This window comes from Cariama cristata, unplaced genomic scaffold (assembly GCF_000690535.1).
Source record: "Cariama cristata isolate BGI_N322 unplaced genomic scaffold, ASM69053v1 scaffold25818, whole genome shotgun sequence".
NCBI classification, from domain to species: domain Eukaryota; kingdom Metazoa; phylum Chordata; class Aves; order Cariamiformes; family Cariamidae; genus Cariama; species Cariama cristata.
In genome coordinates this window covers 7,637-23,564 of record NW_009633313.1, presented here as the reverse complement: position 1 = coordinate 23,564, position 15,928 = coordinate 7,637, and positions in this window count along the sequence as shown.

Genomic DNA, 15,928 nt, shown 5'->3' with positions numbered 1-15,928 from the left:
ACGCAAGCTCAAACTTTCACCACGACAGTAAATACCATTCCAAAACTCTTCCTAAAGCATAGGATTTACAATCGTAGCTGAGCTGAAGTAGACAAACCAAACCCACTACATCTGTTATTACCAAGTTGGCGAGTTACAGAGGCGCCTGGCATTTCCCCCTCAGTTGTAGGGTACTCGGGGGATGCAGAAGTTCATTTGGAAACACTGAAGTTATAATAATATTATTCAGTGCTAAATAAAAAGCTACCAGCAAACCAAACAAAACTGCTCAGAGCCAAACATACAGCACTTGGCATTTTACTATTCCTTACAACTAAAACAGTAGGGGGAAATACAGTGTACAAGTGCTGTCATGATGTGTTTTGACGCAAGCATAATCATAAAAAAAGCACTTATGACTCACACATTACTTCAGTAACAAAAGACTTCATTTATTACCTCATCAGAGGCCTGCACTCTACTGCAAAATTATGCCAAAACTCCCTAATCATTACCAAAAAACCAGCTACCCAGAGAGGCAAGGCTGCACAGAAAAAAAGATTATTCCTGAATCAAGGAAGCAAAGCTTATTTTAGATGGGCTTTTCCAGACAGAACTCTGCTTCCAAGAGCAGAGCAGTCCTTTACTTCACACAGAAATCCATGACTAACTCAGGCCATTGAAGAGTGACAAAAACTGCTTCCTACCAACTTTAATTTTGAGTAGACAGCAGTGTTTAACTTCCCCCTTAAATCTGCCTGGCGGGTCAAAGAACAGACTTGTTTCAGACTCCTCTAAAAAAGCTATGGGCATTAATTAAATGTCACAATTACCTATGTAAAGATATGTGATGTTCAAGGGCCATTCCATACTTGCTTCACTTTAGCAATACTGCTGGGCTGGGTATCTCAATGGAAACCATGATTTTATATTCTATTCTGAGATTTTTTTTTATTTTTTTTTTTTTACACCAACTGTACTCTGCAGAATGTTTGTTCAAACCACTTTTTAATTTTTTTTTCTATTTGCAAATTTCTAGAACTTTTCTAGTGAAGGTGCAGACCCTCTAGAAATTCTCTATGCATGGACTGCTCCACATTATTACATAAACTTACTTTCCTTAATCACTTGTGTGGGCACTCAAGAACCAATCAAGACTCCAAAGAGTCTCAAAGGCTGCGAAGCAAAGAAACTATTTAATCTACAACAAACACATTGTTACTGGAAAATATTCCTCAAGAAGCACTCCTCCTGAGCTATTCTTCTAAGACCATGCCAAGTTCTCAAATTGTGGGCTGTCCTAAGGGGCAGGAGGAAAGGGCAGAAGGACACAAATGAATAAAAGTAACAGACACGATTTAACAAGTCAGATAGTCACACAAGTGGAAATCTGTCCAGAAATAAAAGAAACAAAACTAAATAAAAGTCTTCATCAGAATAGATGTTAACCATTGTCACAGTACTGATAAAGGAACAGCAGTATAGTGAAGGAAAGGATATAGCACGCAAACATGAAGCATGGGATTAATTTCTCCAAGCATAAACCTGTACCTGTGTTAGTCATCTATCTTTATAGCGAGTGAAAATGAACAGACACTTAACACTGTACATGCAAAAGAAGGGAAAAGCCTAAATTGGTTTGGAGAAATCACGTCTAGGGATACCTGTTTTTCACTGAATGTAAAGGGAGTCTAGGCGTAGACACAGACATACACTCTCACTCACTCACACACCCTCTAAGATTAAGCAAAGTTAAACCCACTCTGAACAACATCTAGTAAAGTAATGAAAAATATAAACCAAGATTCCTGAAGCACCGGTACCAACCAGGTTCTCGGCAATAAAAGCTTGATCCTGGGGATGGTTACACACGACACAGCGATGTGACAGCTCAGTGCTGCCAAATGGGGCAGGCTCTTCCCTGCCTCTTGCACCAGTTCTGCTCCCAGCCACACGACTACTACGCTCACCTGCTACCAGGAGCCACTAGTATTTCCAGCTAATTTACTAACCCAGCAGAAAACTCCTCCAGCCAAAATGCAGAAGTCTGGTGATGTTTTAGTAAGTTTAAGTCATCTCACAGTCTAACATCTCTTCAAAAAGGTAAAGTAAAACCATCACAACACCTTAATTTAAAAGCTGTATTGTACTTACAAATAAAATAAAAAATGTTTTATTATGCGACTGTTCTAACCACTCTCTTTGAAAGGTTGAAATTTTAACTAATACAAAAAAAAAGGCTTCCAGGAGTTACCAGTCACAAAAGGAAGCGCCGAACTCCATTTGTAAACAAGAGTGCATATTCAATGTTTTCCAACAGGATCAAGTTTGGTTAACTTGGGACCTTTTAGCTTGACTGAGGAAGTCAGTATTTTGACTGCAGATACTGTTAATAGAATGGATAATGACCACTGAAGTCAAGCATTCCTCACAAAATTTCTACCACTCTAAAGGTGTACACATACTAGAAACTACACTAGGAATAAAACTTTGAGTAATGGCAATTATGTATCATGTATTTGTATTAGTAAATAACTAAGGCATTTACATGTTCCCACATAGACTACTTTGAAGGTCTCATCTATAATTGAATAAACATACTGCTCTGCATTTCTGTAACATCTTTCATCAGAAAACACTGAAGTATTGAACACACATCAACGTAACACATTTGAGTCTCTGTTCTTCATGCTCCTAGGCACACCGAAGTTTAGGGACAGTAGCATTCACACAGGAACAGTGTATGTAAGAAAGCTTGGAGCTCTGGCAAAAACAGAACCAGTAAATAGTCATCAAAAACAGGGAGAGGGCAGGCAAGTCTGAAAGGGAGAAAACTAGGGTGTCTGCACTGCAGACAAAATGAAACACTTCAAAGCCCAAGGAATCAATTTTAAAAGGCAAGGCATAGCTCTTCAAGTGCTAGAAAAGAGCACTGAAATTTCACCATCCCCCCTGCCTCTGCCCATGAAGTATTATCCCCATTTTTAAAAACAGATTAAACAGATTTGTGACTTGGCCAAGTCATTTTGGCAAGCATGCAACAGAGTTGGGAACAGAACATGTTTTTCCCCAACACCCAATCTTTGCTTAAACCACTGGATCATCCCTTAAGTCTTCCTTCTCTACAATCACTTTAAGAGGCAGAACTCCCAGGTGAAACACACATCTTCAGTAAAAGGGAGATTATTTAACTAAATAAGACTGAAGTATTTCAATGAGAGTTTGTTGCACAGGAGTAGCTGCTTAAGGAGCAAAAAAGTAGTGGCTGTGAAGCCTACATGGCAAAAAGTAAAACATGTATACATATCTTAAGCAATATATCACATCCTCCCAAACAGAGCTAAAGGAATTTTCATTTCACCAGTCCTTTACTATTACACCATGAAAACTGCATGTTAAATGCATACATTCTAATTAAAACCTATACAGTTATATACCGAAGAATTTGAAGATGCAAAGCTACACAAACCTAATTTCCTACGTATCTATGAGAAGCAGGATTTTTTTTTCCATTATCAAACATAGAAAAACCCCCAGTATTTCAAGTAATTAAAAAAAAAAAAAACAAAACAAAACAGAAAAAGCTAAAAATTATACCCTAAATATTGAAAAATATCTGGGGAAAGGGGACTCTTCATTTGCTTTCTTTTAGTAATAAACAAGAGTTCCTCGTTCAAGATAATGAATAGTTGTCACTGTTACTCATTCATGTCTGTTACTTGTACCAGCGCAGAACAACCTGCAAACATCCCAGCAACAGACAGCTGGAGGTGAGGAAAAGTAAGAGTACGTCCTACCTGCTTGCAATACTGAAGGACTTACCTTAGTTTTGTTTATCTATGTTATATCTGTTATTTTTAATTAATCATACTCCTACATTGCCCCATACCAACGTAATGAAATTGCAAATACCTCCACTGGCCAAAAAAAGCCAGATTACTAATTATTTTTTTTTTGCAATAACCGATCTGTTTTGCAGAGGGAAATACATGGCAAGTTCTATCTTCACTTTTCTTTTTATTTCTTGTCCTACTTAAATAATTAGCACTGCTATACACTATTCAGCTTGGTTTTACTTTAACTGCATTCCTACAGACAGGCAGCAGAGTTCATAATAACTGGATTGATCCCAACAAAGAATACTCCATGGGCGGGTAACAAGAAAAAGCATGTAGTTTGGTTGTGTAAACCAAACCAAATTCAAGGATTTCTGATACTAGAACAATTATATCTTCAGAGTGGTTTCTTTTGGTTTAGCTTCAAATTCCAGACCTTTATTTATTATTATTCTGTGATTTAGCTCCTCCAGACCATTAAATTTTCCAAAAACAGAACACCAAAATGGAAAAAAAATGGGCCTGATACATAATGTACTATTTCACTATACCTTGCTCTGCTTCAAACCCTGGTCCTTCTTTGAGATATGCTAGAGCCAAACCAACTTTGTAGGTAGTAACTGACAAATATTAGTCAAAGTCTTCCAGAATAAAAATTAATGTCAAGTCCAGTCTTCTCTTCCTCTTGTGCAGCCAAATTCATATAGTTAAGTTTATGAAATGCTTTGGAATGCTGAAAAAAAATAAAGCAAGCTGCAATCAACTCCAAAGAGGTTCTTGTACAGCTACAGAGGAACATTCTGCTGAACTGCTCAATTAAACTTCCCTGGATGAGCAGAAATTGGCAAAGCTTTCAGAGAGAGCGAGCATGCGCAAAGGAGCGCGCACATGAAAAAGCAATGTTTCTTACTTTCACCCCCCTGAAAAAGCAAGTGACATTTGTTTAAGTCAGACTTCTCCAGCTTATCAACTGAATATCATTCTTCCCTGACTGGGGCTGTCAAAACTGTCATATAAAAAAAAAATCTTCCAAATTATCAATTAAAAACTCCACACCTTCCCCTGTCCACGTATCTATCTGCTGGACCTTCCCTATATCAGAAGGCCATCTGCTGTTCTATTTAATTTCTATCATGCACAAATACTGATTGCTATAAAATCATACATTTCTGTAGTGAGATTTGAATGTAGGACTGCATATTTAAGAACAATTTCATCAGTCATGTGATTTCTTCAAAATTCCACTGCAGAATCCACTTGTATAGCAAAGCTGAAAAGATGCAAATGAGTTCCATGCATACGCTACTGCATAAAAAAACAACTGCAAACACTAATTTTCACAGTACTTAAATTAACATGTTTCCATTTAGACTTGAAAACCAACCAATATTTGAAAGATTCAGATTTTCAGAAAGATGTATTATGTTGAAATGAAATGTTAATCCCTAGCTACAGAAAGCATTGCCTAATTTTCATATATGGGTAAGGCATACTACTATACTTCGTTCAATAATGACAAAAAAACCTTTACCCTGATAATATATTTTTTAAGCCATATATTAGTATAGGAAGCACCATAAAAAATGTCGCATTCACCATAATATCCAAGGTGGCTCCTAAGTTAAAGTTATTATGAATACAGAAGTAGCAACAAATACTAGTACATATTTGGAGCCCACTTCCCTCATTTTTAACTCATACATCGAATTACTTTATGATCTTAGAAACATCCATTTGGAAAAGTAAAAGACTAATATTTCTGGTTTTAAATTCTATCCAAAAAAAATCAAAGCAAAAAATGGAGAAGAGAAGAAAGATTAAAATATGAAGATCTAGGAGACATTTTAACAATTCTGGAGGGCAAGACCATGCCCTTATCTATACTCTAATAACATGTACACTTTTCCAGTATATAGAGAACAATGTACAGGCTTTAAGTCAGAAAAGCTAAACCCAAAGATAACAGACACCTTAGGTGATTAAAAATAATCTGTATAAAACTGTGTTTTTTAACATCCCTATCCCAAAAAAAGAAAGAATCAAGATTTTTTTCCCCATGTATTACAAGTTTTTTATTAACTATTAATTTCAATGCACAAATTCATTTGTCATGGTTTTTAGAAAGAGTCAAAAAGGTTCACTAGATATTTTTAAACTACCATTCCTTTAATCATCATCAGGAATCACATCGAGACCTTAAAAGCGCTAATTAGTTCAGTTACAAAATTATATCTTACAACCAGTTTTGCTCTCTCTCCTGAGAAAACAACAGTCAGTTTATATGAAAGTATCACACGAATCAGTGACTTTTCCATAAAAACTGTAAAGGCAATGAGACAGGACACCATCACCTGACACAGAAAGCTTGAAATGCGATATGAAACCCTTAAAATCTTCGTCATTACGCAAAAAAAACAAAACATAAAACTTAGAAGAGACTACTAGAAACTAGTTATCAAATATCTGTGTTTGAAGATATTTCTGTGGCGAAGCACAAAATGAGGACCATTAATCATACAAACATTTTGGAAACTACCAAAAATAGTACAAGCACAGTTTTGCTGCTTTTAGAGTCCAACTTCATTGTCCACAGTGGCTATCTTTTACTTTTTTTTTTTTCTTTTTCTTCTGAGCTGTGTGCCTAGCATCTTTGCCTATGAACTTACGCTCCCTGCAGAGGCAGTGTCCAGAAGCATTATGTAGCTTTTTTGCCCATGGAGAAGGAGGCAAGGGACTTCTCTGCTAAGTGCAGGGCTTGTTAGGCCCCTCAGCCAGCTGATTCAACTCACTAATGCAGCACCAACTAACCCAGCAAAACAAAATTTTTAAGAGGAAAGTAGTATTCTCTGAGGCTAGTGAGAGACAAGGGACCTAGTGGTGCCAGAGCCAGTGTAAGTGGGCAGCTGGACCAATGGAGCCCGGATCAGGAATTAGAAAGAACGACCAAGACCTTTCAAGGGCAGAGAACCTTTACATTGGCTCAAATACTGATAAAACTGCTACGTAAGATACTGTGAAGACACTTTATCAATCTTATTAATTTCTTCCCATCTGGTAATGGAAAAAACTGCACTTCTGACTTGACAGAAAACTAATCCTGAGCCTGCCTCTCTCCAGCTCTTCCAAGGGATCGTTTTTCAGGCCTACCAGTAAACTAATCTGACTTGAGCACACAATGTGAACACCAGAGCTAACACACGGGACAGAACAAGATGGTTCTTTCAGCTCTAACTCCCAATTAGCTTGTTTTAACTAACCCTGAAACCAAAGGGTTAGTTACAGTTTATCTTCACAGCCTGAATCTTATATACAGGCACGCTTAAAACGATGAGAGTGTTGTTCATGTTTTAATAAAACTGTACTACTGTATAAATCTCATGTGAGGATTTAAAAAAAAAAAAATCCCTTTTAAAAACACAAACAATGAGAAAGATACTTTCAATTACTGCAAATGTTTGAAAAATAAAGTTTACCAATATATTTAACATGAGAAGCAAAAGCCTTCTGCAACAGTGTATCCTTTAACTCAATGCACTCTCAGGAGAAAACTGAATTTAAAAGAATAATCTGTATAAAGAACTATGCAATGTTAAACCTGTTACCTACAGCGCACACAAATAATTACAACATGATGCGTTCTGAAAAGCTCACGAAGCCAAATTAATTTTGTGTCAAACCTGACACCATCAGAGAGGTAATACTCCCTTAAATGTTATAAAAAACACTGCAAAGATGCAATATATTTGTACGTACTTTAAAGTTTTATTCACTGTTGCTTCCCAATACCACCCAGACTGTCAGTGCTCACTGAGACATTCTGTACCACAATCCATAGCACAAAGTTGCTGCAACTGAAGAGTCACAAGCAGCTTGTGAACTTGAGCTATGATCAAAAATGGTTTTAAAGATCAGAACAGGCCTATCAAGTGTATGCTTAACACCATTTATTTAACCAAAGATGACACGGAATGAGGGAAAAAACCCTGCCATTTCACAGGTGTTAAATACAGCGGTAAAAAATTTACACAAAGAAGAGGTATCAGAGCTAACTAACAAATATAGATCAAGTCCCAAAAGATTAAGTGTAAGGTCATTTTACCTCTCAATTTCAAGCTGAACCAAATAATCAGACCGGTCTCCACAGTTTCAGTGACACTACCACATGAGATACCAGGGTTGCATCCTGAGAGAACTAGCACAAAATAGGGGTGGGGCTGGTGGTAAACACAGCAGAAAATTTTAGAAATACAGAATCAATAGCAAGAGTAGAAAAGAAAGGGGAGGGGGGGGAAGAAATTAAACAAAAGCCTCAGTGCTTGACACTGACAGAGGGGAAAAAACCCTCTCAAAAATAAACAGCTTGGAACACAAACTAAATAATTCATGGCCTATGCTGAAGTGGGGGCATGTGCTGGTCATATGTTCAGCGTATGTTACTGGCACCATCCACCAGCATGTTCCATGTTGTAATAGCTTAAACATTTAAATTTGAAATGCGCTGCCTTCAGGGACGACATGATCTGGGCAGCCCTGACGAAACACACACCACTCAAAATGAATACATGCTAATTTTGGCTTGCAGGTTATTTCTCCATACTCCAAACAATGCTTTGCTTGGCACTAACTCATTTGAAGAGCTTATATTAAATATAACCAGTGGTAGTGTGAAGCAACTTTTAAAACCAGTAGACTCAGTTTATGTAAGACTATATAAAATGACTAATACAGTATCTGTGATTCTTAGAGGCAACTTTCTGCTTGGACCCATGCTACGGATTAGATGTGCATGCATTTAAACCAGAAGAGCAACGCTCTTTGAAGTTGTGCACAACTTCTCTATGCATTCAGAGACTCCAATATAGCAATACACAACGTGATGCAGCTCATTGCCCAGATGACAATGAAATGCAATGCTGTAGTTTTAAGACTCTAAAACATAGGGGAAAAAAATGAATTGAGTTGGAGTTCAAACACGCAACTTCAAATACCTGCCTTCTGTAACAGCCAGCTTCCCCACTCTAACTTCCAATTCCGTGAAAGTTGTATCAAGGAAGTTGCTTCCAGTGCTGACACACAGATCATTTGAGAAAGGAACATCACCTCACTACTGTATGCTAATTTCTGACCATATCAACCCCTTCCGCATTCAAACCAGTGGCTATGATTAGATCTATTTACTTCCTTTTAAATACCCAACCTGTAGTATTTTAATTTTAAATCCCCTAGAGCGATTCCCCTTTCCTTTGTATTTTTGTATTAAATCATTACCTGCACAAGTCAAATCCTGTCTCCATTTAGAACATCTTTAAGAGGGTTATTCTAATGACTTAAAGATGGTGTGAACCATCACAATACAAGTATCTAAGGACCTCTCGGATTTAAAAATAAAACTCTCCTTCACTCAGTGAAGAACTTTATCAGCCCAACTTCTTGCTCTCTCTGTATCAGACACTGTCACTGTGTTCTCAGTCAGCAATTTATTTACCACAAAACGTCCTTATAAAAACAGAGGGCAGTCATATATATTCTCTTCTTTAAATCTCTCGGGGAAAGTTTGAACAAGCAGTTACCACAAAGACAAAACAGTCCTTAGTAGGGCAAAAATGCATTAGTGTAACGCATCCAGTAACCAACGCTTCCTTAATCAGAGCCTAGGGATCTCCAAGTTGAAATGCAATGTCACTGCAACAAGCACCCAACCCCCCTGGTACTTACCTATATTTATCTGAAAGTAATTAACCCTAAATGACTCAGACCTTTAAGATAAGAAATTTAACTGGAAGAACAAGAAACCCCCCTAACCCTCCTAATATCAAATGTTGTTGCAGAAAGAAAAAGTTGCAGACACAATAGTTTACCTTGGAGATAAGGCACATAAACACATTTCAGTACAAGAATGGAATCAGAGGAAGTATTATGAAAATTGCCAAAACCACGTCCTGCCTTCCCAAGTCTCCCTAAACAAAGAGAGACTTGGGCAACACACTTCTACATTGCCATCTCCCATGTTCATTTCCACAACTGCACGGTTTTTTCTTAATGTCAAAAACTGTAGAAAAGCCTGATTTTTACAACCAACATTTCCAATTAAACTACCAAATTCGATTCCTCAGAAACACCTTCCTCAGCCTCTTCTCCCTCTGCACTATCCTGTTATTTCTCTAAGTAGTCAAAATCACTCTCTCACATTATGGTTATTTTGTATTCTATATAACCATGCTTTTAAGCTTTTCAGATGAAGTTCAATTATTTTATGGCACACTTCTCAGCTACATTCCAGCTAACACAAAGTATACACACACACAAATATGAGTCATGTTTTCTTCAGCTACTACTAAGCCAAAATATCTTTAAATCGCTAACTCCAAACTTATAATTTTTATAGAATTTTATTTTATCCTTCTGAGGGATGAATTATTTACATTCACATGCTGCTTTTATTCTTTTTCTTTTTTGCATGGTTTACATGCTTCTTTAAAGGTTTAAAAACACCCATTTTGCTGATAACCTTGGATAATAGTGAATAACCTCACATAAGAATCTTGGGTACTTACTAGCCCACAGCAGACCAAACTTATTTATAGCTAAGTAGCAAGCTGGGGTTAGTGATCTCTTCCAGGCTCAACAATCTTTCAACCTCAGAATAACCACACCATAAACCAAGCAGGGTTATTTTACTACTGACAGAAAAGTAAACATTTGTGTACTAGGGTGTGCTTGCAGATGATTGCTCTGGCTGCCTGTACTGCAGTAGACAGTAAAAGCTATTCAAAACAGGCCAAAATTCATGAAGGAAATCTAAAATCTTGATCACAAATTGCTTTCAGAATTTAACTCACATCTTTAAAAGAGGGACAGGTGGAAGAATGTGAATTCTTCTCCCAACTGTGAATGAGGTTTCCCATTTCACCTTTGGATAAGTTTCTTTAACATTTAATTAGTACCAATTTTTTTCTATCTGAAACAGGTAATATTCCCTATATCCTATGATGCAGTTAAGGAAAAATTACTGCATGAGAAAACAGCACCTTAGCCCACAGAAATAATGAAGAAAGTTTTGTTACAGAAAGCCTGGATAGTCAAGCAAAGATGATACGTAAAAATTACACACTTCTATAAAAGTCTGTATTGTTGTCAGCTTGCTGCTCACTGTTACCTCCATCTCACCCCATTCCTCTGCTTAACCCCTCAGAAGAACTTGTACAGTTCAATCAGCTCACAAGAACTTCTGAAGTCACGACGTAATTCTGTTCAAACAACAGCCCTCCTCAGAGGCCAGCAGGGAAGGAAAAAAGAAAGGGATGCAGCTAGTCGAGAACTAAGTAATGAAACCGGCAAGAAAAGATACAGCTTTGTACCATTCACCGCAGAAGGTTATTTTGTCTTGCCAAGGTTCACAAGGCATTTCAGCACTGTTAAACGGTTCTGGAATTTGCTGATAATACAGACTAGTTGCATTTCTCAGCTTTATGGACAGACCAATACCAGGAAAGGGTTTTAAAAACAAAGGCTTGAATTTCAATTCAAGAGGATAAACAAACAACTGAAGTTCTAGTGTGGTTTTTACCTATTACATCTCTTTCCTGTGTTGCTAAACGTGCCTGTCATCTGAACATTTCAACTGACATACACACTGTGGTTTCCAGGTCCAAAATGTTTGTAGCAATTATCAATATCTAGAAAGCTGAATGAATCATACAGTAATCAACCACAAACTGTGGAGCCCACCCTAAACTCACAATTCTGTTCTGCATTCATTTCAGAACCCACATTCATAGCAGAAGGTAACCACCTTAAACTACTGTATTTATTCTTCAACTCAGTGATGCAGCTGCAAAAGTGCTGCCAGGAAAAAGGCTGTTCTTACTCTTGATAGTATCATCGGAAGTGGGACTGCATGAGGATGAATTTCATAATTCTATGAGAATCTTATTACCCAATCTAGTAATTTTAATAAAGTTACTTAGGAATAGATTGCACACTCTTCAAAGCAGTGTTTTCATATCATTTGAACAGCGTAACAGTTCATCAGTTGGCTTGTAGCTCCTAATGCTACTAAAAAGCAAATACATTTAGTAAGACGAAAGGGCAGAAAGGACCAAAGTCATCAATGCTCTCTACCCAACAAAAGAACATCCTGGGTCAGATCTACACATAGACACTCAAGTGCTTCAGTTGGTTACTCCAAAACAAGTGTATCAAGCGACGACCACATAAGACAGATCAGGCAGAATACCTAGTAGAAATCTTATCTGAACCTAACCCAGCCACACCCAGAATACTCACACGTGTAAGGAAAGGAAATAACTTGCTTCCTTTAACACATCTTTGCTCAATATGTTATTTAATGCTTACATCTGTGGAAGTTATAAACAGGATTTTGAATGATGATAATTTATGTAATTCACTCCTACTAACTTTTGCCAGGATCCAAGTCCACCGACTACTGCACTGGAAATGAACGACACTTTTGTTATAAACTGCTCCTCCTCCAAATGATTGTTTTTCTTAAATGTTTCACCTCACCCTCTCTGAAGGAAATCCCAGAGTGACAGCGAGAAGTCACTTAAATCAGAACAGGGAGCAAATAAATGCACAGCTACTTTCAAGCCTGCTACCTAAGTAGTTTTGGTCAGCTGGATCAACTAAACTTATTTATTGACTACTAACACATTTGCCTTAAACGGCAGTCTGGTTTTACTGTCCTGCATAAAGAAAAAGCTTGCTCTCACATGACAACTTTTTGGGGGGAGATGTTTCTGCATCCTATCAAGCAGAGACCCTCAAAAGACAATACAGGAAACTCAAATCACATCTGATCTACCTGCATAGCCAACTTCAGCAGATTTATGTATTTCCTGAAAAAATAATACAGACATATACAGCCCCTGCTATAAAGGACATGAAAAAAACCAGAAAGGTTTTTACAATTTTCTTCAAAATAATTTTTTCTTTCAGACAGATGACAGAATGCTGCACAAACTCTAGTCAGTCATCTGTCTTACAGGCAAAGAAGTCTGCTTTCCAAGATAAAAGGGTTTTTGGAGGGGATGGGATGGGGGGATGGGACACTACAAACAAAAACAACACACAGAATTTTTAAAAAGGGCCATCTACCTCCTCCATATCCTTAATGTTCAATCTTCCCTAAAGCTTATGACTCCCCTAGTATACAATATTCTTAAACTACCAACTGGACTAATGACTTATGGAGCAAAGTCCACCTTTAAGCAGGAGATATGATGATTTAGCATATGGAATTGTGTCCTCTGCTATGAGACGATCCACAGCCAAGGCACTTGTACCCCTTCTTCTCTAATAGTTTTCTCTGTGTATTCATATTTATGCAGAGATTTTTAAAAAGGGCCAGAAAGCACATATTAACCAAAGGTATGACACAACTGAGTCATCTCAGCATCCAGCCTAGTTAGATTCACTTTTTTATTATTATTTTTTGACTCAAAACAAATATTTAGCATATCCCTTTATCAAAAAGCATGCTGTCTCAAGAACTTTCAGGACTTGAACATTTTTATATTACATTGCAAGTGCTTTTTTAAATACATCAAAATTATTTTTGGTCTTCCACTGTTTCGGATCTTTCTTTTCCTTTCTATTTTTATTTCATAGAGCATAATGGCTCTTATAACTGCAATTCCTTAACGTATGATTCCACAAGACACAGCAAGTTGACTGTTGCCGAAAGTCTGTGCAGGCCCACCACATACTTCATGCCAGCTCTACAGCTTGCCAGACCTCTCTGTGAGCCACTTCAATGCAACAGAAAACCACCCAAAACCAGCAAAAAAAGCAGACATCAGCAGCTTACAGAACATTTGATGAGCTCCAAGGCCAGCACAACCTGCAGTTGGGAGCACTGCAGAAAACAAGACCTTCCCCTGCCATGCTTCATTTCAGCAGCAGTGAAACACTAGATTAGCTCAGATGCTCAGGAAAGCACAGCCTATATTTCTAAAAAGTGAGACCTCAGATTCTTCTGAATCACATTTCCCAAATTAAATAACAAAGTCAGAGCCTCCTTACATTCTGTAAGGATAACAATCGTATGACTCCTCAGTCTCAGTTCTTAAACTTGAGATGACCTTCAACTTTTTTCAGTCTTTTTTCAAGCCTCCCAGCAAACCCTTTCATTTCTCCTCACATAACAACTACAAACTCCATTGATATCCTAAAGCAAAACACATTGGCCTATGTCCTCATCACTCCCATGTAGTAACTGAACTCTCCTCTTCCATTTTTCTAATCTGTACATGGCATGATGCTAAAATCACCCTCTTTACCATTATTCTTACAGGTTTTTTTGCTTGCTTAAATAATCAGCTGCTTCTGGTTCAAATCTGAACCTACTCCCACACAGAATTTTGCATGTGTACATTCACCCTTCTCTTGTCTAAGTCTTACTATTTTGGATCTTATTTAAGCCTCTGCTTCTCCTCATTGCTACACAGGCCTTTCTCACCTATCTAGGAAGACCAGAAGATAGCAGTATTGTCTAAAGAGGGAAATTGTTTTCTTTAAGAGTCAGTTTCCATCATTTATACTTTCCAACTACTTCCCTTGTGAGTTTACTACACTGATACTGTAATCAACAAGCCTGCCTACTACTAAAGTATATCAACTGTGTGCATACGCTTTGTCTGCTCAGATTATATTCCGCCTACAACACCCCAAATATGTCCTTAGGACAATACAAAGTGATAAATCAATTTTTTCACATATTCTCAGCCTTAAAAAAAAAATCAAAACAAAAAAATTCCAGATATTTATGTGTTTGTGTCTTTATAAATAAAGCAGATTTTTACTTCACAGGTAGTGAAACAATGTATCATACACTGTGCTAAGACACTAACATTTCAGGTATACTTTTTTGAGGAAATTGATGCTTCAATGGAAGTTAAACTGTTTTTCCCCAGCTGTCATAGGAAAAAAAGGAAGGGAAAAAAATGGAGGGGAAAATAAAGAAAAGGGTAAGCAAATTATCTGCTCCCATACTCCAACATGTCAGTAAAAATTAGAATTTAAAAGCAATTTCTATTGACACGTTAGTTCATCCATATCATCTCTGAACCAAACTCACACATTCATCTTCATTTAAGTGATTTAGAAAACCTGAATTTAATTTCAGTACAAGGTGTAAAAACAATTTCTATTACATGCTAACCTGACTTCTTATCAACATGAGAAGAGGCTTATACTTCATGAGCTACACCTAAGACTTATTTGAAGAACAAGAATTTTTGAAGAATCACTGTATACTACACAAAAATTATCTCTGAAACTTTACAGTGTACTCAAATATTAACAAAATTATGATAATGAACAAGATGATAATGAACAAAAGCATCAAATTCATTTGCATGCGAGAACACTGCTGGCAAGTGTAAGTAAACAAATGCCCAACTAGATGTTTGATGCTTTAGAAGTAGTTTCAATTAAAAACCAAACCAAATACTGACTCCTTGTTAAAACACATAATAAAGTCTCTTGCTATAATCCAATGAGAGGCTATTAAAAAAGGACTTGCACAGGAAGTAACAGCTGAACAGCTAAGAAGCTTCACCTACTTGTACCTCTTCTAGCCCTAAGCCATGAAATTTCATCCAACCATACCTATACTGCATCTAGTCACCAAGTCTGAGTACAGCAAAGTTCATTTTTTTGTTTAAAGCACCTTTTCCAAGAAGGTATCTATTTTTGATCAGCAGAAGAGTGTGAAATAGAGATATCACCATCCTTCTCAGTAAGCTGTTCCAACACTGCTAAAAATACGCGCTTAGTTCAAACCTTGAGAGTTTAGTTTACAGCACCTGGGTTTTTAAACGTGCATCATCCATTAGCAAGCCTTTCAGTACTTATAAAAGTGTATATACACCAACGCAGCCCTCTTGCACTCCTTTTTGATAAGACAAACATACTGAATTCCTTAAGACCCTCACTATTTGGGATTTCCTCCAGCCTTCAATTCTTTTTAGTAAGCATTACCTTAAACCCTTGCAGTTTTGCAGAATTCTTTAACACAAATTTTGATTCCTGAACCACATGAAGTTCCAGCACCTCCCTGATACAGCTCCCCTATTTCCACACAATCATCA